The following is a 23,093-nucleotide window of genomic DNA, read 5'->3' on the forward strand; positions in this document are numbered from 1 at the left end:
TCTTGTAAGGGCCCTGTGCTCGAGACAAGCTGGATGAAGAGGGCGAAGAGTGAGAGCACTGGCAGTGCCAGCAGTACTTAGGTCGTGCTGCGTGTTGCTGTAGCCACAGATGCACTGCTGGGGTATTGTGGCATACTCTTCTGTGGTCTAGAGGGTCGGAGTGGGTTGTACCCTGATGTCTACTGATCGATGTTATGTCAGTGGAAAACGCAGAAGGATTAGAAGGGCCTACAGTATTGTGAGCCAGACGACCTTCTCCCTGACCTCCGGACAGTGGGCATGATGCCAAGACAGAAAGCAAAGGAACAAAACCACGCTTAGAGACAGACTAGGGCAGGGGCATGTGGTGGGAAAATGGCTTCCTAGGAAGTAAAATGACCCTCCCCCATGCAGAAATGTCACACATACGCAATGTGCAAACTCGGCGGCAATGTTTTATAATTATGAAGTGTTAATCTTTCCAGCAGGTGCTGCCCTGCGTTCTAAGCATGGTCTCTACCTGAAATGTTCGTCTCTACTTTCTTTTGTGACAGGCGTCAAGAGAGCTCTGACAGAAGTGCATCCAGGACTCCCATGAGCCCATGCCCAGCCGGGTGGTCATCAGCCTCGAACGTTCCCAATTTAGGAGAGAATCTGGACATAACTGGCAGTGGTGAGTTTCAATAAACACATGCATTTAATTTTCGCCCTAAATACAGGTTTTAATGTAACATTTTGGATAGCGATTACACACCCGCTTGATTGGCCGTTTCCACTTACACATTGTAGTGCCACCCAAATATTGCTCCCCGGGACTCTGCATTTCTCTCTCCGGCACTCCTCCCTGGCCCCCTCTGTGCGGCTGTACCTAGCACCCCACCACTGCTCCTCCCAACTACTGTGAATGGCTCTTCCTGTCACTTTGTATTGCTCCCATCCTATGCAGTTCCCTGTGCAACTGAACCCTTCTGGCATCCTGCACTAATACCCAGCATGTTCTGTCGCACCCTTGCCACCTTTTCTATACTGAAAATAGAGCTTGGCATTCAGGAGTTTAGTATCCGTACACAACAGCTGGTAGTGGTGCATGTGTCCCTATTGACAGAAAATGAATTACATGTTGAAATGATGCAACATTCCCTATGTGTGTGGAATAAGAATTCAGTATTGCAACCCGTCTGCTACTTCTGTTTGTTACCTAAGCTTGCAAATATCTTTCCGGGCAAAATGATTGGCATTGAGCAGGCTTGGCCGTAGTAGGTTAAGGTGTTTAGATGGGATGTAAAAGTCCAGGAAGGAGAAATTGTTAGTGAAAGCTACAAGGAGAACTATCCTCGACTATCATCTGGGCATCTTTTTCCCACTCACCATTCCTTTATCCTGAAGATCCTCTCCATTTTTGTCCTTTATGCATAGTTTGTGGGTCCCTGATACCTGATTAAGGGACACCTAAAACTGGAGCTCGCAAGCTCCTTCGGGGCACCTTGATGGTTTCTAAGGTCAGTAAGGCCGCCAGTTGGCCTGCCCACTAAGTAGGCTTGAAATGATTTAGTAAATGAGGCCCTAATTCCGGTGACCTGTGGTAAATGGGGCTGTTTTATGTTTATTCTTTTTTAAACTAACGTGAATGCTTATAAGCCTGTGCATGAAGTTTGCAATAATGTGTGAAAACACCCATACAACTGTATATAAATGTAGTTTGCAATTCTATTTGGTACACTTGCCGTTTGCGGTTACACTCGGATGACTGCAAATATATTTCGTTATGAAAAGGTAGGTGGAAGCGGGATGGCTGATTTCCAGAGAGAAACAATAAGGCCCATTCCACACTCACTGTTTCTCCACCTTCTGGGTCTCCAGTCCCTCTGTGAGTAAAATACACAAGGATTCCTATCTTGGCAGGCTCTTGTAGATTGTTTCTCCCTGATGTCACATTGGCACTAGGCACCACAGTGCGTTCTTGATATTTCCTTTGCAGGGTCAAATTGGGACAGAGAATAAGACCAAGGCACCAAAATAAAAGTGCCCCATTAGCGAATTGTATAACTAAAAAGTGGCCTACGTTTGAGATTAGTTTTTAACTTGTAAAGGCAAGGTTGTATTGGTGTTTTGCAATCTATGGGAGACATTTGTGCTTGCTACAGGAAATGTTTGTGGTATTATTATCAACAGAATAACAGCCCTACACCATAAAACAGGGTCCTCAAACCTCAAACAAACTGGCCTACACACTGACCTATCAGGCCAGCCCTTCGGGCACTGGCTGATTCCCCTACAGGCCAGTGTGACCCTGTGCCATTGCCCAGATTAGCAGTGGGACTGCCATGGACTGGAAGTATAAGCTGGAGTCTCCTTTCAGTTCGCCATCGTTAGTGCAATTTGATTCTCCGATTTAGGAGTGATACTGAGATGTACAAAAAAGTCTGCGAATCATAAACTTGATGTTTAAATTCCAGCTCGCAAACAGAAAATACAATTTGCACACCGATTGGTTTAAAAGCTGGACTTCGTTTTACAGTGTGACTGATATGATAATCAATCGTGTAAAACAGATACCTTCACAGGAGGTCCCCAGCATCCCAGCCCCGATAATATGTAGAAGAGAGGAGGCATTTTGAAACTCTGTGAATGCTCCAAATGCAGAACAAAGGCCTGAGGGGACCTCAGACCGGAGCCCCAAGTGCGCATTCTTAACTTGAACACTTAAAAAAGCGGCTGCTTTACAGGTTTAAGGAATAGTGTGAAGGGGAATATGTAATGGACATGTGTGCCCCCCTCGAAGGTGCCCACCAGCATTCACAGAGCAGAATGTGTCCAGTGGGGTGTTGGTAACCTTCAGTGGTCTGCAGTTGGAGTTCACAAACCATTGCTACATAGCATTGTGGCCCATAGATAGGAGAGGAACGCCCCTATAAGTATGCATGTAGGTTGTTTGCTTATAGCACAAACCTAGGCGAAAAGTCAATGGAGTGCTTTACAAGGTCCAAAGCAAAGGCACAGTCAACCTTTGTTAGAAAGAGTGGCTACTTTCTAGCAGCGAAGGTGGACTGCTGATGCATGGCGATGTAGCTTTCTTTACATAGGTCTGTTTCAGCTCACTTCTAATTTGAAACAAGGTTAAGACAGTCCTGAAGCATATGGAGTAGTGGGTCCAGATCTTGAGCAGTGTCTGAATTCTGTTTTGGTATGGTTATGCTTCAGGTTACTGCTGGGCATCCAGGTCTGGATGACGTGCAATCACTAGTTGGGGCATTAGATGTCTGTAACAGGGGAATGATTTCAAATACAGCTCCACGTCGCCTCTGCATTGGTGAATTTCGAGGCTGCTATCTGTGAGTCAAAGGCAAGCTGCTGAATTGTTATTGGATATAAAGTATCTAGATGTGACCTGTGCACTAGGGAGTATTTTATTAGCCATGATGAAATTTGTAAAGAGATTTAATTGATTGGAACTTAACGATCAGGTACTGATGAAACGGGTGCCACAGGATGACATTCATCATCTATGAAATCTTTTAAATAACTTTTTACTAGTTGATTGTAATGTTTGTTTATTGATTCTCTGAACATATATTGGGATTGTGTAAACACTAAGGTCTAAATAAACATGTTTTTTGACCAACTGACTGAATACAGGAGACAAGGTGGACCCCAGGGGAACTCTGCTGTTTGGTATCTTTTTGGGGCCTGAAGATGCCGTTGTGAATTAACCAGTGTATTTTTAATTGGGAGGAGAACCAGGGAAAGATACATCTCAGTTGTCCCTTTCGAGACTTCAAAATGTGGATGATGGTCAACAGCACTGAAGACAGCTGAGAGGTTCAGTAGCATCAGGAGACTGGGTGATTTTTAGCTGTGGTGAGGAGTGCATCATTTTTGGTTTGTACCTGTCTACATGCTGCAGAGTGATGTGAAGCTGGATTGATAGTCACACAGGTCATATTTGATGTTGATGTGATCCTAAAATAGTGCATACACACATTTTTCAGTGATTTTGCCAAATGTCATCATTGTTAGTCTACGTTTACTTGTTCCTCTCCACTTTATATCTGGAATAGTTGCACTGTCCTCCCACTCCAAGGAAGACTGAATATGTGTATGCACCACTCCTACTATGTATAATGCCATAATCCAATTGTCACTGTTCACTAGACCTGTGATATATTTTGTTTACTTTTATGTTGCTCAGACATTCCTTCCAAGCCCTGTCACCTGCAGCACCTTTCCCCTGGCATATGGTAAAAAGTGGTGCCCGCTTTTGCACATATTTTTGACAAGCTCAATAACTCCCGGACACAGGTCCTTCTCACACATGTATAGCATTCAGGGAAAGCTTGGTTACGAACAGAGATGTCATGGTTTCCATTCCCGTTTGGACTGTGATCTACTGCATGCTAGGCAACTTGACGATGGAATGAAGCTGTTTATCTAATTCCCACCAGGTTCCCCAAGCTGGTGTGTCAATATAGGTGGGTGAGTATGATCCACCCCTGACGTCAGAAACACTGGGATAGTCTGGACAATGTAAATAGACTATGAACAAAGCAGGCTGGTACTCTGTTGCCTGCAATGCTGGCTGGTATAGTGTGGTGTTCTCTGAGATGGTTGACGGCCCCTCACGCCTCTGAATGTGAACATGGTGCAGCAGCTGGCTGGAACTAGGTGCAGCAGACAACAGCTGCCTCATCCCTCCCAGCTTCACAGTTGTCTTCCCTCTGAATAGGAAAACCAAGTGTAGATCTTTGTAATCAGTTGATTTCTCCTCCCACTCTCCAATGTTATTTCACATGCATTGTTACAGGTGCTCTACTGCTATTTTATGGTTCTATAGCACTTTTAGATTCGGACTCTTTGACTGTGTAAGTGATCTAAAGACATGGTACTTGGTAGGGTTTTATGATGTTGAGAGGTGAATAAAATTGGATAGTGACTGGTGAGACTAGATTATACTGAGGTTTTGTTTAGTGATGGGTTATGTGGCGGGGGCTGCTGGGTAGAGCCTGTTGTGGATCTTTGTAGAGCAGAGGCGTTCAAACAGGTGGCAGGGCTCACTTCAGGAGTAGGTGGTCCTAATTGATCACAGCAGGAGTAGCGTGGTCTGACCAAGAAGAGAATTTAACATGCTTCTGGGGAACAGAGACAAATAGCATGCTGAAAACAGTTTGTGTTTTAAGGGAAAGAAAATAGAGTGTCAGTGAGCAACATTGTGATAGGCCCTCAATGACATATTTTCTTACAGATGTCCTGGCTGAGATTAGATATCAAAGTGAGCCGGGAAGCCCAAATAACCCTTAAAGTCTCTCTCCCATTTGTCTGATAAGAGCTAGCTGCAGAGCCGGACTGGGAACCCAAAGCAGCCCTGGCAATTTTGTCAGACCAGCCCCCGAGTCAGGAGGAGTGGGGGAGGGGAGGGAACTGTGAAGCACTGCTGCTTTTGTTCCTGGGGCCGAGAACCTGCCCCAAACCTTCCAGACTCCCGGGGAAACGCCCGATGCCTGCTTCTGCCAGTCTGGCCCTGGATAGAAGTGTGGATTCTATAAATACTTTTAGGAAGACCTAGCTGCATATAAAATGATGCCAATCATGTATTTGATGGCACTTTTAAAAGGTATAACTGAGCATAACTGCGATGTTTGAATTGTAAATTATGTTCATAGCTGGAAATTTGATAGAACTGTTAGAAAGTATGTTCGGCGTTCCGGGGGCATGATAACTGTTTTTCAAACGAAAGGGGGCACTGCATTCAAAATATTTGCAAACCATTGGTATAGCGCATTATGCTCACGGATGTGTCCCGAATCAAGCTGCCACTTTATTTGTATATTGGGATGTTATGAATGTACCTTGCTCTGCTTTGAGAGGCCATGTTTTGTGGCATCTTTGTCACTTTTGCAGCTTTAATGCAATGCAATGCCCATGTGAATGTGGACGATTTAAATTAACGTCTGCTTGATGGTTTATATTAGGCACAGTTGAACTTTAAATTACTCTGGTGTAATCTTCATAATATCATGAATTTCGCATTCCTTTTATTGCATGACATTTCTGAAATTACAACACGTCACATAATTACGCCATGTTTGTGGCAAAATCTTGGCGCTGAAACACAAGCAACTAGAACACTAGCAACTGTTGTTCACAGGACTTGTGCTTTTTTACACTATGGATATTAGGGCATATTTTGCAGTAAAACAAAATGCTTAATGCCACGTTTGCATTCCGCGTTATTACAGTTAATATTTCTTAATTTTATCAACATTTTACATAATTCCGCAGAGGCAATTATGCAGATTTCACACATTCATCGTTGATACATATATTAGTGTGATGATATTGGTGTGTAGTTGTGGAAAATGCCTAACCAACTATATGACGTGAAGCCATGTTGTGGGCATAATGCGGATAGGAGTGATGCCTGATGTACACAATGGCTGAACAGCGAAGCATGAGAATAACTTGATAGTAATGTGCTAGTGAAGTTACAAATGATTAGGTAACTAGATGGCACTGAATTTTGAATTAGGTACGATGCTGTACGCGGATATATCTATTGTCAACTGCTGGTGCAATGTTAGATACATAAAAACTTGATAGGAACTACCTGTGATAACTTGATAAGAAGTAGAGTGAAGATGGAAAACGCCTAGCCAACTATATGGTATGGCTTGGAGTCATGTTGTGTATGATGTTGCTGACGGTTGTGTTCAGTGTGTACTGTTGGTCAATGGTACATGTAGTTTAGGAACTCTTATTGGCCTCCTCACCTCTTCCCATAGCCTATCTGCCCTTAATTTCTGAAGCTAGTTTGGGCAGGGATAATGAGTGCCTGAAGTGGAAGACAGCAACTCTGCCCTCCACTCCACCACAGATCTATCTTCTTGAGTAGGGAAACAGAATTCAGACCTTCATAACCAGTTGAGGACTTCCCCTCGCAGCGAGGGCAGGTACTTGCTAGTACCTTGTTTGCCACCTAATCCCGCCTCTATATGGCCATCCATAGCTTGGGAATTGCCTTCATGGAACAGAGTATTGGGCAGTCCCGGTGTCACCAGCAGCTGAAAGAGCACTTCAGGAGATGATATGAGGAGAAGGAGGAGCAAAGCATCTAGGTTTAGCAGTGGGAAGTGGTTTTACAAGTTTCTTTTTTCACAAACTCCAGAAAACACTTTGGCTGATAAATCAGAGTATGAAGAATTCCATAGAAAAATAATTTTGCCTACAAGTGCAAAACAAAGCATCAGTTTTAATAGAAGTGTTGAAGTACAAAAGTGTAAAGATAATGAAATAAATGTCCAATCCAGAGAGTAACAGCATGGTATGGAAAAAAGAATATATAATTCAAAGATTAGGTCCTGATTTGAGTTTGGAGATTAAAGTAGCAGACAAAGCTGGAGCCATAGCGATAATTGCTAAATTTAAATATATGCAAAAATTGTAATGCCAGCAGTTACTGATAATATACCGAATGTCACAAAGGTTCAAACTGACTGAGAAGCTAACAAATGTATATCAGAAAAGTTTTCTTCATCTTGTGCTCAGGCTACATAAGGATATCCAGAATACATAAGGAATACTGATACTTTGGAGTTCTAACTTATTAAAATATTTGATAACATACGAAGATGAGTTATTGAAGCAGTTAATTAAACAATTTTGCAATCGGTGTCTCTGGGCATGATGGATGTATTTGTGGCAATGGTCAGTATAGAAATTATTGAGGGGGTGTGAAGAGCTTTTTCAATCAACAACCACAATCCTTTTCAGGGTGAACCACAAAAGTCACTAAATTAACCTGTGCTTAACCCTCTGGGAGCATAGCTCAAAAGAAGTCAGGCTTAACTTAAAGGCACAGTGTTAAGTATTTGGGCAGCACACAAACAGTAATAAAGGGAAAACACAATACAATAAACATCTGACACCAATTTAGAAAAAACTGTGAATTGTAATAAATCAAATACCAAAATTACAAAAATCCAATCAGTTGAACTGGAGATATTCAAAATATTAGGTACGTTTAGCACATAAAAGCACAAAGCACCACTTGTGGTCATCAGGAAGGCTAGAAGGGAAAAAGTCATAAGTTCAGGCTGACTGCAATGGAGTTCGGGCTGAATACAGGGACCAGGTTAGTCCTGCTGGGAAAAAAACTTTCTCAAAGTCGTGTGCAAAGGGTCCTGTTCACGTTGGAGAAGGCCGCTAGGAGAAGGCCACTAGAAGCAGGAAGTGTATTGCGGTTGGTCGTTGCTGTACCGTGAAGAGCAGGCCTGGCCTTACAGATGGGCATTGCTGTGGTCTGAAGATCCAGTAGAGCGTTATATAGTGTCGCTTTGCTGTCACCCCGGGCTGCCGTTGCTGTAGTGCGAAGTGCAGATCTTGATATTCCTGACATTGGTGATGGTTGCTGTAGCACCAGGAGTTGGGCTTAACATATCTCCGTGTTTTCGCTCATCACAGGCATGAGCTGGCTCATTCATGGTCATGAACAGACCAAAATGTTAGGATTTCTCCCTTTCTTCCAGAGGCCAGCCAAGAGCCAGGACCAAGAGAAGCAGATCAGGGATTAAGTTCAGCAGAGGATAACAGGGCTCAGGCAGGTCCAGTTGCAGGTCAAAGGAGGTTTAGGTGCAGCAGGTCAGCTGTTGTTGTTACAGGGAGGCCTCAGGAGCTCAGAACAAGGAGGTCAGCCAACTGTCCCTTGGAGTCATTCAGGTTTTCCTGGAAACAAGGAGAGTGTCCTCTCTTCTTCAGGCAGTACGGTAGGCCTCAAACATAAGGGCAGTACACTGAAGGAGGAGGCAGGCCTCAAGCAGAAGGGCAATCCTCTGGTAGCAGCAGGACAGGTCTATGAGAAACAAGGCAGTCCTCAGTCATTCCTCAGGCAGCAGAGCAGTCCTCTGTGTACAAGGCAGTTATTCTGAATTCTTTCACAGATCCAGGAGTTTATTGAATAGTTGGTATGAGTGTCCAATATTCACTCCTACTTCCAGCCTTTAAAGTGGAAGAAACTTCTAGACCTTCCTAGATCTGGTTCTGAAAACCCCCCCGCCTCCCCTCCCCTTCCCCAGGCTCAAGAATTCTAGTGTGGCAATAGACCGATTTAAGGTTCTTTGTGAGTGTGCTGGAAGTAGCCCTTTGAAATGTAAGGGGGCAGGGAGCAGCTGTGCCCCTTCCCTCTTGGCAGGATGCCCCCTGTGTCTCACTGTCTTTGAGGAATACAAAAAGACCAGCTGCCACTCACAGACATTTGACCAGTCGGTTGGGACAAGAAAATATCAACTGTTTAAAAGTAGCATTCTCAAAATCAGACTTAACAGTGGCATTTACCATAAAAGAGGATTTTAGATTACAATTCTTTGGATACAAAACATGTCATTTCTACCTGTTCCCCATCAAAAGTTAGCGCTTTTCTACAGTCACAGGTATGGTGGTCTGCAAGGGATAGCAGGCCATCATTCCTGTAATTGCATTTCAAAATTAAAAACTTTTTTTCTTACAACAGTCAAATTTCCTTAAAGGAAATGGGGCTGCATTTACAAAACAAAGATTTCAAATTTGAAAAATGTCATTGAGAGTTAAAAGTAGTCCCTTGAACCGCTCTCCATAAAGCTGCCCCACCCCCCAGTTTTCAAAGGGGAAAGGGTGCAAAGGGGACCCCTTCTCTTTTGCCAGTGAATTGCCACCACAGCTTGTCAGCTGGTAACTTACCAATAGTTAGAGACTGGAATTCTGGTTATAAACCATTGGTTCATAGGGTACCAAACTGCAGTTTGGAAGGGACACACACAAAACACCCCTTCCAAACTGTGATTCGGTATTAATTTCTAAACCCATTTTAGGAGTCAGTAGGACTATACGCTTCCTAAAATGGGTTTAGTACATCATAAATACCTTTGAGCTGGTTGCATATGCTCTGATTTCATGAATTTGTAGTGTTAACCTCAACTGAAAAATGTAGTAACTCTATAAAAAGTCTGAATCTGTTTGCAGAAGTACTCAATGTGATATACTATTGCTCTATTGTATTACCCAAGGATATGTGGAAATAAAATAGCTGGTTGCTTTATTTGGCTCCTTGGGAGTACAGGAACTGGTTGAATACTCTTCTTTGGGGAAGGAAGAGGGTCTATATTGAGATCCTAATTGTCCTTTGTGATAGAAGAACTAGGCACTATTGTCAAACACATAGAACACACTCTTCTTTTACCTGTCTTGCAAAATAAATGTTGCCCATAACCTACCAGTAGTGAGAGTTAGGCACTGTCAATAGTAGTAAACATTTTTACATATTTTGATATTGACTTAAGAAAGTTTTCACAAATAATAGTCATTTCCATGAATGACCTGCTTTTGTTGAAACCTGCACCAGTTTTTCTAATTTTTGGATTTTTTTTATCCCCAACCCCTTGCAATGGCAGCATTAAAAAATTTGAGAAAATGAATCACTCAGTGTGTATCAAGCAAGCTAACTCAGCTAGGTTAAAAGATATAGGGCCAGATGTAGCAAGGCTTTTGCACCTCGCAAACGGTGAAAAACGCCGTTTGCGAGGCGCAAAAGCCCTCACGCGATGCAGAAACGCATTTTGCGAGTCGGAACCGACTCGTAAAATGCATTTCCGACTCGCAAATAGGCAGGGGTGTTCCCTTCCTATTTGCGACTCGCAACGCGATGTAAGTTCGGTCGCAAATCAACTCGCAGTTACCATCCACTTGAAGTGGATGGTAACTCATTCGCAAACGGGAAATTCTTTGTGAATGATCACAAAAATATTTTTTCAGAGCAGGCAGTGGTCCTATGGACCACTGCCTGCTCTGAAAAAAACCGAAACAAAAGGTTTCGGTATTTTTTTCCAAGTGCAGCTCGTTTTCCTTTAAAGAAAACGGGCTGCAGATGGAAAAAAAAACCTGCTTTATTGAAAAGCAGTCACGGACATGGTGGTCTGCTGTCTCCAGCTGGCCACCATTCCCGTGAGTGCCCAGACTCGCAATGGGGTCGCAAACTGCGACCCACCTCATTAATATTAATGAGTTGGGTCTTTGCGACCCCATTGCGAGTCGCAGAAGGTGTCTGAGACACCTTTCTGCATAGCAAATTGCGAGTTGCAATTTGCGAGTCGCTCGGACTCGCAAATTGCAAGTCACAATTTGCAACGTACCTACATCTGGCCCATAGACCGCAGCATCCTCCCCTCGGCTTTGGTAGTCTCACGGTGGGACAGGAAACGTCATAATGAGGCACATAGACTCAACATTTGCTTGTTCCACCATCTTAAAACTCTTTGCAATTTGTCCAAAACAACTAGATGTTTTTGATCAGTGAAGAAGGATTTTGTACACTATCTGGCATTGAAGGTCATGGGCATTCGGATTTGAGCTTATTTGTGATTGGATTTAATATGTGTGAACATCAGATAAAGTAGACCAGTCTGAGGACAGCAAGTGGAATAACAGAGTAAGATCAAACAGTGATTCTCTGGCCTCATCAAGACTCTCTAATACCCAGTGAGAGACTCCCATGTTTTTAAATTTTGACTCTTTATTTTATTCTTTCTAGTCCCAAACCAGTTCACATTTATGCCTGTTCCATGTTTGAATCTGTGTCAGGTTTGTGTGTACATGCATCTGAATCATTAACTGTATCCTAAATGGTAAAAATGTTTGAGTGTTTGTTATTTGCCTGCAACTGTACATCTCTGAAAGAGGGTCTTGAACATGACTGGCAGGTAGACATTGTGATGGATGGATCTTCCTTACTTGTACTTCTGACGAAGCCGAAACTGAGGCTTGCAGATGCAGAAGCTTTGTCCATAGAACAATTACTTGTTTAACACACTTTTTCACACAAAGACCAGTAATGGGTTTTGTTTGAATGGAAACTACTTTCTCAGCTCTCAAGAGGTGAGCCTTCGCTATCTCCATCAATACATTCTTGGACTTCCTTCTACAAGCAAGCTAGATCTGTGCAAGAATCACTTTGTTGCCATTTTCCAAATATCATGTTCCCACCAAGGCATGTATGCTGCCTAGTGGAACCTCTTTCAGATGGCTACAGGGCATGCAGGGGCTTCTGAGCTCAACTGTGGGAGCTGAGGCCTTTTACTCCTTATGTCCCTTTGCCTACCCTACTATGGATCCTGAGTGATCGGGCCAAGTTCTCCTTCTGAACTTAACTCTCAGTGGTAGACATGATCGAGCAGTCTAAAGCTCCCTTGGGGGAGAAGTGTGGGTACAGATTAGTGAAACCGCCTCATAACTCAAAGAGCACACAGTTGCAGGATTAATCAATGCCTAACCAAATGCTTATTTTTGTATAAAAAGAAGTGTTTTATTTTTAACTCTGTTCATGCAAAGGAACGTTACGTAACTCCCAGGCAGCAACACATCTTCCCCTTGAGGCTGGGGCTCTAATGTTTTTCTGGCGAGTCCCTCCTCGATATGTGAACCAGGTTATTCTCCATTCACTCCTGACAGCATCCAAGGAATGCCCATTAGCAAACCTTTAACTTAAGAGTTCACTCTCACTCTCTAAATATAGTCAAACGTTTCTTGGCACGTAGCACTCTTATGAGTGAGTACCCTGGGCTGGTAGGCTCATCACAATCTTACCCAGTCCGGTAGAGAGGAAGTGTGCAATGCCTTGAAGGGTGCCCCATCTGCAGGCCCTCTCAACTTCTATGGTCCAGCTCAGGTGAGTAGGCTGCTCGTGGTGTTGCTGCAGCACTCTGGAGGTATAGGCTTTCCTCTTAGCCTATATGGGTGTGCTTTGGCAGTGTTCAGAGTTGTTTTTGAGCTCCTGCTGCAGGGCTCGTGTCCACTCTCCCAAGGGGGTGGTGATTCTGATGCTTTTGATCTCCATCCCTTTGAGGCTCCAGTATTTCATGGCATTCTCATTCAGGGTCAGATCGGATGCAGTCCGCATTAGTCCTGGTGATCTACAGTTAACAGCTACTTACAGTTCACAGGCTCCTGCCCGATCCACACAGCACAGTTACTCCCAGTAGACCCTCCCAGCATACAGGACTGCCATGCCACTGGCCAACTTGGCTTTTGCATTTTCCGCACAGCAGTCCTTACCACAACGGCCCCTCCTGGTACACGAGGTTGCTACTATGGCCTGTCACAGGCTCCAAACCTACTCCTCATGGAACTCTTCCTGAGATGTGGCCAGGCATTTTCCTTGTGGTGTCTCACTGAATCAAAGAGCACCCTTTGAAGTGTACAGGGGGAATTTCACACACATTCCTCCTGTGTGTGCCACCCAGCTCACACAAATGAAGCAGTACACATATCTGCCTGGGAGGATTCCTCTACCGATTCATGTCTTCACTAGGCATGGGCCTCCCAAAATGGAACCTGGGATCCTTCATATGATGTACTATTGCAGGCACATTTGCGCTTAGTGTATGTAAATAGAACATGCACTATCCAGTACTGTTACCTCCATGTATTGTGCCACCACAGGCACGCATACATACAGCACACACATTCACTCTGTTTGCATTGCTCAGTACTGTAACCTTTCTCTGTTGCCACTTAAAAGAGCACATGCAGCCAGCACACATACCATGTGTTGGAAACTACCATCTTGCCTGGCATGTTACCCCCATTTTTCACTGTATATATGTTGTTTTAGTTGTATGTGTCACTGGGACCCTGCCAGCCAGGGCCCCAGTGCTCATAAGTGTGCCTGAATGTGTTACCTGTGTTATGACTAACTGTCTCACTGAGACTCTGCTATCCAGAACCTCAGTGGTTATGCTCTCTCATTTCTTTCTAAATTGTCACTAACAGGCTAGTGACCAATTTCACCAATTCACATTGGCATACTGGAACACCCTTATAATTCCCTAGTATATGTTACTGAGGTACCCAGGGTATTGGGGTTCCAGGAGATCCCTATGGGCTGCAGCATTTCTTTTGCCACCCATAGGGAGCTCTGACAATTCTTACACAGGCCTGCCACTGCAGCCTGAGTGAAATAACGTCCACGTTATTTCACAGCCATTTACCACTGCACTTAAGTAACTTATAAGTCACCTATATGTCTAACCTTTACCTGGTAAAGGTTAGGTGCAAAGTTACTTAGTGTGTGGGCACCCTGGCACTAGCCAAGGTGCCCCCACATTGTTCAGAGCAAATTCCCCGGACGTTGTGAGTGCGGGGACACCATTACACGCGTGCACTACACATAGGTCACTACCTATGTGTAACTTCACAATGGTAACTCCGAATATGGCCATGTAACATGTCTAAGATCATGGAATTGCCCCCTCTATGCCATCCTGGCATTGTTGGTGCAATCCCATGATCCCACGGGTCTGTAGCACAGACCCTGGTACTGCCAAACTGCCTTTTCAGGGGTTTCACTGCAGCTGCTGCTGCTGCCAACCCCTCAGACAGGTTTCTGCCTTCCTGGGGTCCAGCCAGGCCTGGCCCAGGATGGCAGAACAAAGGACTTCCTCAGAGAGAGGGTGTTACACCCGCTCCCTTTGGAAAATGGTGTGAAGGCATGGGTGGAGTAGCCTCCCCCAGCCTCTGGAAATGCTTTCATGGGCACAGATGGTGCCCATTTCTGCATAAGCCAGTCTACACCGGTTCAGGGACCCCTCAGCCCTGCTCTGGCGCGAAACTGGACAAAAGAAAGGGGAGTGACCACTCCCCTGACCTGCACCTGCCCAGAGCTCCTCCAGTGTGCTCCAGACCTCTGCCATCTTGGAAACAGAGGTGCTGCTGGCACACTGGACTGCTCTGAGTGGCCAGGGCCAGCAGGTGACGTCAGAGACTCCTTCTGATAGGCTCCTTCAGGTGTTGCTAGCCTATCCTCTCTCCTAAGTAGCCAAACCCTCTTTTCTGGCTATTTAGGATCTCTGCTTTGGGGAATTCCTTAGATAACGAATGCAAGAGCTCATCAGAGTTCCTCTGCATCTCTCTCTTCACCTTCTGCCAAGGAATCGACTGCTGACCGCGCTGGAAGCCTGCAAAACTGCAACAAAGTAGCAAAGACGACTACTGCAACTCTGTAACGCTGATCCTGCCGGCTTCTCGACTGTTTTTCTGGTGGTGCATGCTGTGGGGGTAGTCTGCCTCCTCTCTGCACTAGAAGCTCCGAAGAAATCTCCCGTGGGTCGACGGGATCGTCCCCCTGCAACCGCAGGCACCAAAGAACTGCATCACCGGTCCCCTGGGTCTCCTCTCAGCACAACGAGCGAGGTCCCTTGAATCCAGCAACTCTGTCCAAGTGACTCCCACAGTCCAGTGACTCTTCAGTCCAAGTTTGGTGGAGGTAAGTCCTTGCCTCCTCACGCCAGACTGCATTGCTGGGAAACGCGACTTTTCCAGCTACTCCGGCCTCTGTGCACTTCCGGCGGAAATCCTTTGTGCACAGCCAAGCCTGGGTCCACGGCACTCTAACCTGCATTGCACGACTTTCTAAGTTGTCCTCCGGCGGCGTGGGACTCCTTTGTGCAACTTCGGGTGAGCACTGTTTCACTCCTCTTCGTAGTGCCTGTTCCTTCACTTCTGCGGGTGCTGCCTGCTTCTGAGAGGGTTCCTTGTCTTGCTCGACGCCCCCTCTGTCCCCAGACGCAACTGGTGACATCCTGGTCCCTCCTGGGCCTCAGCAGCATCCAAAAACCCTAACCGCACAATTTGCAGCTAGCAAGGATTGTTGGTGGTCTTTCGGCGGGAAAACACTTCTACACGACTCTCCACGGCGTGTGGGATCCATCCTCCAAAGGGGAAGTCTCTAGCCCTTGTCGTTCCTGCAGAATCCTCAGCTTCTACTGTCCAGTAGCAGCTTCTTTGCACCCACAGCTGGCATTTCCTGGGCAACTGCCCATCTCCGACTTGCTCGTGACTTTTGGACTTGGTCCCCTTGTTCCACAGGTACCCTCAACTGGAAATCCATTGTTGTTGCATTGCTGGTTTGTGTCTTTCCTGCAGAATTCCCCTATCACAACTTCTATGTCCTTTGGGGAACTTTAGTGCACTTTGCACTCACTTTTCAGGGTCTTGGGGTGGGCTATTTTTCTAACCCTTACTATTTTCTAATAGTCCCAGCGACCCTCTACAAGGTCACATAGGTTTGGGGTCCCTTCGTGGTTCGCATTCCACTTTTGGAGTGTATGGTTTGTGTTGCCCCTATCCCTATGTGTCCCCATTGTATCCTATTGTAACTATACATTGTTTGCACTGTTTTCTAAGACTATACTGCATATTTTTGGTATTGTGTACATATATCTTGTGTATATTTGCTATCCTCATACTGAGGGTACACTGTGAGATACTTTGGCATATTGTCATAAAAATAAAGTACCTTTATTTTTAGTATGTCTGTGTATTGTGTTTTCTTATGATACTGTGCAAGTGACACTAGTGGTACTGTAGGAGCTTCACACGTCTCCTAGTTCAGCCTAAGCTGCTCTGCTAAGCTACCATTATCTATCAGCCTAAGCTGCTAGACACCCTATACACTAATAAGGGATACCTGGGCCTGGTGCAAGGTGTAAGTACCCCTTGGTACTCACTACAAGCCAGTCCAGCCTCCTACATTGGTTGTGCAGCGGTGGGATAAGTACTTTGCAACTACTTACCACTTTTGTCACTGTACTTTTCATAAGAGAAAAATATACAAAACAAGTTCAGTGTATGTACACCTAACCAAAAAGTTTTGCATTTCCTCTTTTCACTCTTTTCTAAGTGCTGAAAAGTACCTCTAAACTTTCTAAAAAGTTCTTAAAAAGTTTTAAAAGTTTTTTTTCTGTCTTTTCAAAAGTTCTGAAAAACTTTTTCTCACTTTTTCTGTCACTTTAACACTTTCTAAAATGTCTGGCACAGGCCAAACTGTTGATCTGTCCAAACTTGCTTATGATCACCTTAGCTGGAAAGGAGCAAGGAGTCTCTGCATAGAAAGAGGTTTAAGTGTAAGGAAGAATCCCTCTAGAGAACTGTTAGTGAACATGCTTGTTGAACAGGATAAGGCCCAAGCTGGCACTCCTGTTGAAAAGTTAGCTGATGGTTCCCAATCTGACCCTGGGGCACCCCTAGCTAAAGAGTTAGAGAGGAAAATTCCTAACCTGTCCCTTAGCAGACAACCTAGCATAGCTGGTACTGAGGTTGAGTCACATCATACTGATAGTGTGGTCTCACATCACAGTAAGAGTATTCACTCTCACCATAGTAGAAATGCTGTTTCTATTAGCCAGGATGTTAGGGTACCATCTGTTAGGGCCAGGTCTCCTTCTGTTCAATCTCAGCATACTTCTGTTTCTAGACATGCCTCTCCCACCCACCCTGATGACAGAATGTTAGAAAGGGAGCTCAATAGATCGAGAGTGGAACAATCCAGACCGAAGCTCAAGCAGCAGCAGCTGGATTTAGATAGGCAGTCTTTAGAAGTAGAAATAGAAAGACAGAAATTGGGTTTAGAAACCCATGGTGGCAGCAGTAGTATTCCCCATAGTCATCCTGCAAAAGAGCATGATTCCAGGAATCTGCACAAGATAGTTCCCCCTTATAAGGAGGGGGATGACATTAACACGTGGTTTGCTGCACTTGAGAGGGTCTGTGTTGTACAGGATGTCCCTCAAAGGCAGTGGGCTGCTATCCTATGGCTATCATTTAGTGGAAAGGGTAGGGATAGGCTCCTTACTGTGAAAGAAAGTGATGCCAATAATTTTGCAGTTCTTAAGAATGCACTCCTGGATGGTTATGGCTTAACCACTGAACAATACAGGATGAAGTTCAGAGAGACCAAAAAGGAGTCTTGACAAGACTGGGTTGATTTCATTGACCATTCAGTGAAGGCCTTGGAGGGATGGTTACATGGCAGTAAAGTTACTGATTATGAAAGCCTGTATAACTTGATCCTGAGAGAGCATATTCTTAATAATTGTGTGTCTGATTTGTTGCACCAGTATCTGGTGGACTCTGATCTGACCTCTCCCCAAGAATTGGGAAAGAAGGCAGACAAATGGGTCAGAACAAGGGTGAACAGAAAAGTTAATACATGGGGTGACAAAGATGGCAATAAGAAGAAGGATGGTAAGTCTTCTGACAAGGGTGGGGACAAATCTAAAAATGAGTCTTCATCAGGCCCACAAAAACACTCTGGTGGGGGTGGTGGGCCCAAATCCTCTTCCAATCAAAACAAAGAAAAGAAACCATGGTGCTATTTATGTAAAATAAAAGGCCATTGGACAACAGATCCCAGTTCTCCAAAGAAAAGCACCAAGCCTCCTACCACTACAACCCCTACTGCTACACCTAGTGTCCCTACTAATAGCAGTGGTGGTGGGAGCAAACCTACTAATAGCCAATCTAAGGGAGTAGCTGGGCTCACCTTTGGTAACTTAGTTGGGGTTGGTCTGATTAGGGAGACCACAGAGGCTGTGTTAGTCTCTGAGGGGGCTATTGATTTAGCCACCTTGGTTGCTTGTCCCCTTAACATGGATAAGTACAAGCAACTACCCCTAATAAATGGTGTTGAGGTTCAGGCCTACAGGGACACAGGTGCCAGTGTCACAATGGTGATAGAGAAACTGGTCCACCCTGAACAACACCTACTTGGTCACCAGTACCAAGTAACCGATGCTCACAACAACACACTTAGCCACCCCATGGCTGTTGTAAATCTCAACTGGGGGGGGTTACTGGTCCAAAGAAAGTTGTGGTAGCCTCAGATTTACCTGTAAACTGTCTACTAGGAAATGATTTGGAGACATCAGCTTGGGCAGATGTGGAGTTGGAGGCCCATGCAGCAATGCTGGGCATCCCAGGGCATAATTTTGCTTTAACCAGGGCTCAGGCCAAAAAGCAAAAAGGACAGGGTGACTTGGATCCTAGAGCAATGGACCAAGTGCTCCCTAAAGCTAGGGCTAGTAGAAGTAAAGCACTACCTACTATCCCTCCCTCTACAGTGGATTCTACTTCTGAGGAAGAAGAATTTCCACCCTGTGCAGAACCTACACCAGAGGAGCTGGAAGCAGACACTGCTGAGCTTTTGGGTGAAGGGGGCCTGCCAGGGAGGAGCTGAGTGTGGCACAGCAGACCTGTCCCACACTAGGGGTCTAAGACAGCAAGCTGTCAAACAAGCAAATGGGGATGTCAGTGACTCTCACAGAGTTTACTGGGAGGACAACCTCTTGTACACTGAAGCAAGGGATCTAAAACCTGGAGCTGCCAGGAGATTAGTGATTCCTCAGGACAACAGAAAGTTCCTCCTAACTCTTGCTCACAACATTCTCCTTGCTGGACATTTGGGGCAAATGAAAACTTGGGACAGGCTTGTTCCCTTGTTTCATTGGCCTAGAATGTCTGAGGACACAAAAGATTTTTGTAAGTCCCGTGAAACCTGTCAAGCCAGTGGCAAGACAGGTGGCACCCCAAAGGCACCCCTTATTCCACTACCTGTGGTTGGGGTTCCCTTTGAAAGGGTAGGGGTTGACATAGTTGGCCCCCTTGACCCTCCTACTGCTTCAGGCAATAGGTTTATCTTGGTGGTAGTGGACCATGCCACCAGATATCCTGAAGCAATTCCTCTAAGGACCACTACAGCTCCTGCAGTGGCAAAGGCCCTCCTGGGAATCTTTTCCAGGGTGGGCTTCCCAAAAGAGGTGGTATCAGACAGGGGAAGCAATTTCATTTCTGCTTACTTAAAGGCCACGTGGAAGGAGTGTGGTGTGACATACAAGTTCACTACACCCTATCATCCACAAACAAATGGACTGGTGGAGAGATTTAACAAAACTCTCAAAGGCATGATTATGGGACTCCCTGAAAAACTCCGCAGGAGATGGGATATCCTTTTACCATGCCTCCTTTTTGCTTACAGGGAGGTACCCCAGAAAGGAGTGGGCTTCAGCCCCTTTGAACTTCTTTTTGGTCACCCTGTGAGAGGTCCCCTAACACTTGTTAAGGAGGGTTGGGAACAACCTTTAAAAGCTCCAAAGCAAGACATAGTGGACTATGTACTTGGCCTCAGATCAAGGATGGCTGAGTACATGAAAAAGGCCAGTAAAAACCTTCAGGCCAGCCAAGAGCTCCAAAAGCAATGGCATGACCAGAAGGCTGTTTTGGTTCAGTACCAACCAGGCAGAAAGTGTGGGTCTTGGAGCCTGTGGCCCCAAGAGCACTCCAAGACAAATGGAATGGACCCCACACTATTGTTGAGAAAAAGGGTGAAGTCACCTACTTAGTTGACTTAGGCACTGCCAGGAGTCCCCTTAGGGTGCTCCATGTCAATCGCCTGAAACCCTACTTTGACAGGGCTGATCTCACCCTGCTCATGGCAACTGATGAGGGACAGGAAGAAGACAGTGATCCTCTTCCTGATCTCTTCTCTTCCACAGAACAAGATGCTCTAGTGGAAGGTGTTGTAGTGGCAGATTGTCTTACTGCTGAACAGAAAGACCACTGCATAAATCTCCTGGGTCAGTTTTCTGAACTCTTCTCTACTGTGCCAGGTACCACTTCTTGGTGTGAGCACACTATAGATACTGGAGACAGCTTGCCTGTCAAAAGTAAGATCTATAGGCAGCCTGACCATGTCAGAGACTGCATAAAGCAAGAGGTGCAGAAAATGTTAGAACTGGGAGTGGTTGAGCACTCTGAAAGTCCATGGGCCTCTCCTGTGGTACTTGTACCAAAACCTCATTCCAAAGATGGAAAGAAGGAAATGCGGTTTTGTGTAGACTACAGAGGTCTCAACCAGGTAACCAAAACTGACGCTCACCCTATACCCAGGGCAGATGAGCTCATAGATACACTGGCATCTGCCAAGTATCTAAGCACTTTTGATTTGACTGCAGGGTATTGGCAGATCAAATTATCAGAAGATGCTAAAGCTAAAACTGCATTTTCAACCACTGGAGGCCATTACCAATTCACAGTAATGCCTTTTGGATTGAAAAATGCCCCTGCCACTTTTCAGAGGTTGGTGAACACAGTCCTGCAAGGGCTGGAAGCTTTTTGTGCAGCATATTTGGACGATATAGCTGTCTTTAGCTCCAGCTGGGATGATCACCTGGTCCACCTATGGAAAGTTTTGGAGGCCCTACAAAAGGCAGGCCTCACTATCAAGGTTTCAAAGTGCCAGATAGGGCAGGGGAAAGTGGTTTATCTGGGACACCTGGTTGGTGGAGAACAGATTGCACCACTTCAGGGGAAAATTCAAACAAATATTGATTGGGTTCCCCCTACTACTCAGACTCAGGTGAGAGCCTTTTTAGGCCTCACTGGGTACTATAGGAGGTTCATAAAGAACTATGGCTCCATTGCACCCCCTCTTAATGACCTCACATCCAAGAATATGCCTAAGAAGGTATTATGGACAGCAAACTGTCAGAAAGCTTTTGAGGAGCTGAAGCAGGCCATGTGCTCTGCACCTGTCCTGAAAAGCCCTTGTTACTCTAAACAATTCTATGTCCAGACTGATGCATCTGAATTAGGAGTAGGGGCAGTCCTATCACAACTTAATTCTGAGGGCCAGGATCAACCTGTTGCTTTTATTAGTAGGAGTTTGACCCCTAGAGAAAAGCGTTGGTCTGCCATAGAGAGGGAGGCCTTTGCTGTGGTTTGGGCACTGAAGAAGTTGAGGCCATACCTGTTTGGCACTCACTTCATTGTTCAGACAGACCACAAACCTCTACTTTGGCTAAAACAAATGAAAGGTGAAAATCCTAAATTGTTGAGGTGGTCCATATCCCTACAGGGAATGGACTATACAGTGGAACATAGACCTGGGAGTACCCACTCCAATGCAGATGGACTCTCCAGATATTTCCACTTAGACAATGAAGACCCATCAGGTAATGACTAGTCTTATTGTCCTTCGTTTGGGGGGGGTTGTGTAGGAAAGTACCATCTTGCCTGGCATGTTACCCCCATTTTTCACTGTATATATGTTGTTTTAGTTGTATGTGTCACTGGGACCCTGCCAGCCAGGGCCCCAGTGCTCATAAGTGTGCCTGAATGTGTTACCTGTGTTATGACTAACTGTCTCACTGAGACTCTGCTATCCAGAACCTCAGTGGTTATGCTCTCTCATTTCTTTCTAAATTGTCACTAACAGGCTAGTGACCAATTTCACCAATTCACATTGGCATACTGGAACACCCTTATAATTCCCTAGTACATGGTACTGAGGTTCCCAGGGTATTGGGGTTCCAGGAGATCCCTATGGGCTGCAGCATTTCTTTTGCCACCCATAGGGAGCTCTGACAATTCTTACACAGGCCTGCCACGTCCACGTTATTTCACAGCCATTTACCACTGCACTTAAGTAACTTATAAGTCACCTATATGTCTAACCTTTACCTGGTAAAGGTTAGGTGCAAAGTTACTTAGTGTGTGGGCACCCTGGCACTAGCCAAGGTGCCCCCACATTGTTCAGGGCAAATTCCCCGGACTTTGTGAGTGTGGGGACACCATTACACGCGTGCACTACACATAGGTCACTACCTATGTGTAGCTTCACAATGGTAACTCCGAATATGGCCATGTAACATGTCTAAGATCATGGAATTGCCCCCTCTATGCCATCCTGGCATTGTTGGTGCAATCCCATGATCCCACGGGTCTGTAGCACAGACTCTGGTACTGCCAAACTGCCTTTTCAGGGGTTTCACTGCAGCTGCTGCTGCTGCCAACCCCTCAGACAGGTTTCTGCCCTCCTGGGGTCCAGCCAGGCCTGGCCCAGGATGGCAGAACAAAGGACTTCCTCAGAGAGAGGGTGTTACACCCTATCCCTTTGGAAAATGGTGTGAAGGCAGGGGAGGAGTAGCCTCCCCCAGCCTCTGGAAATGCTTTCATGGGCACAGATGGTGCCCATTTCTGCATAAGCCAGTCTACACCGGTTCAGGGACCCCTCAGCCCTGCTCTGGCGCGAAACTGGACAAAGGAAAGGGGAGTGACCACTCCCCTGACCTGCACCTCCCCTGGGAGGTGCCCAGAGCTCCTCCAGTGTGCTCCAGACCTCTGCCATCTTGAAAACAGAGGTGCTGCTGGCACACTGGACTGCTCTGAGTGGCCAGGGCCAGCAGGTGACGTCAGAGACTCCTTCTGATAGGCTCCTTCAGGTGTTGCTAGCCTATCCTCTCTCCTAGGTAGCCAAACCTCCT

General features: G+C 45.6%; 1 long non-coding RNA gene across 1 annotated transcript in view; it reads left to right on the plus strand.

Moving 5' to 3' along the window:
- The first annotated feature begins 528 nt into the window (after nucleotides 1-528).
- The window catches only part of LOC138295383 (uncharacterized), a 116,302-nt gene continuing 93,737 nt past the window's right edge, over nucleotides 529-23,093 (plus strand). The window contains exon 1 of the long non-coding RNA XR_011203589.1: nucleotides 529-652. This is a non-coding gene — a long non-coding RNA (uncharacterized lncRNA). The remainder of the gene's footprint in view (nucleotides 653-23,093) is intronic.

The sequence above is a fragment of the Pleurodeles waltl genome, chromosome 1_2 (assembly GCF_031143425.1).
Source record: "Pleurodeles waltl isolate 20211129_DDA chromosome 1_2, aPleWal1.hap1.20221129, whole genome shotgun sequence".
NCBI lineage: Eukaryota > Metazoa > Chordata > Amphibia > Caudata > Salamandridae > Pleurodeles > Pleurodeles waltl.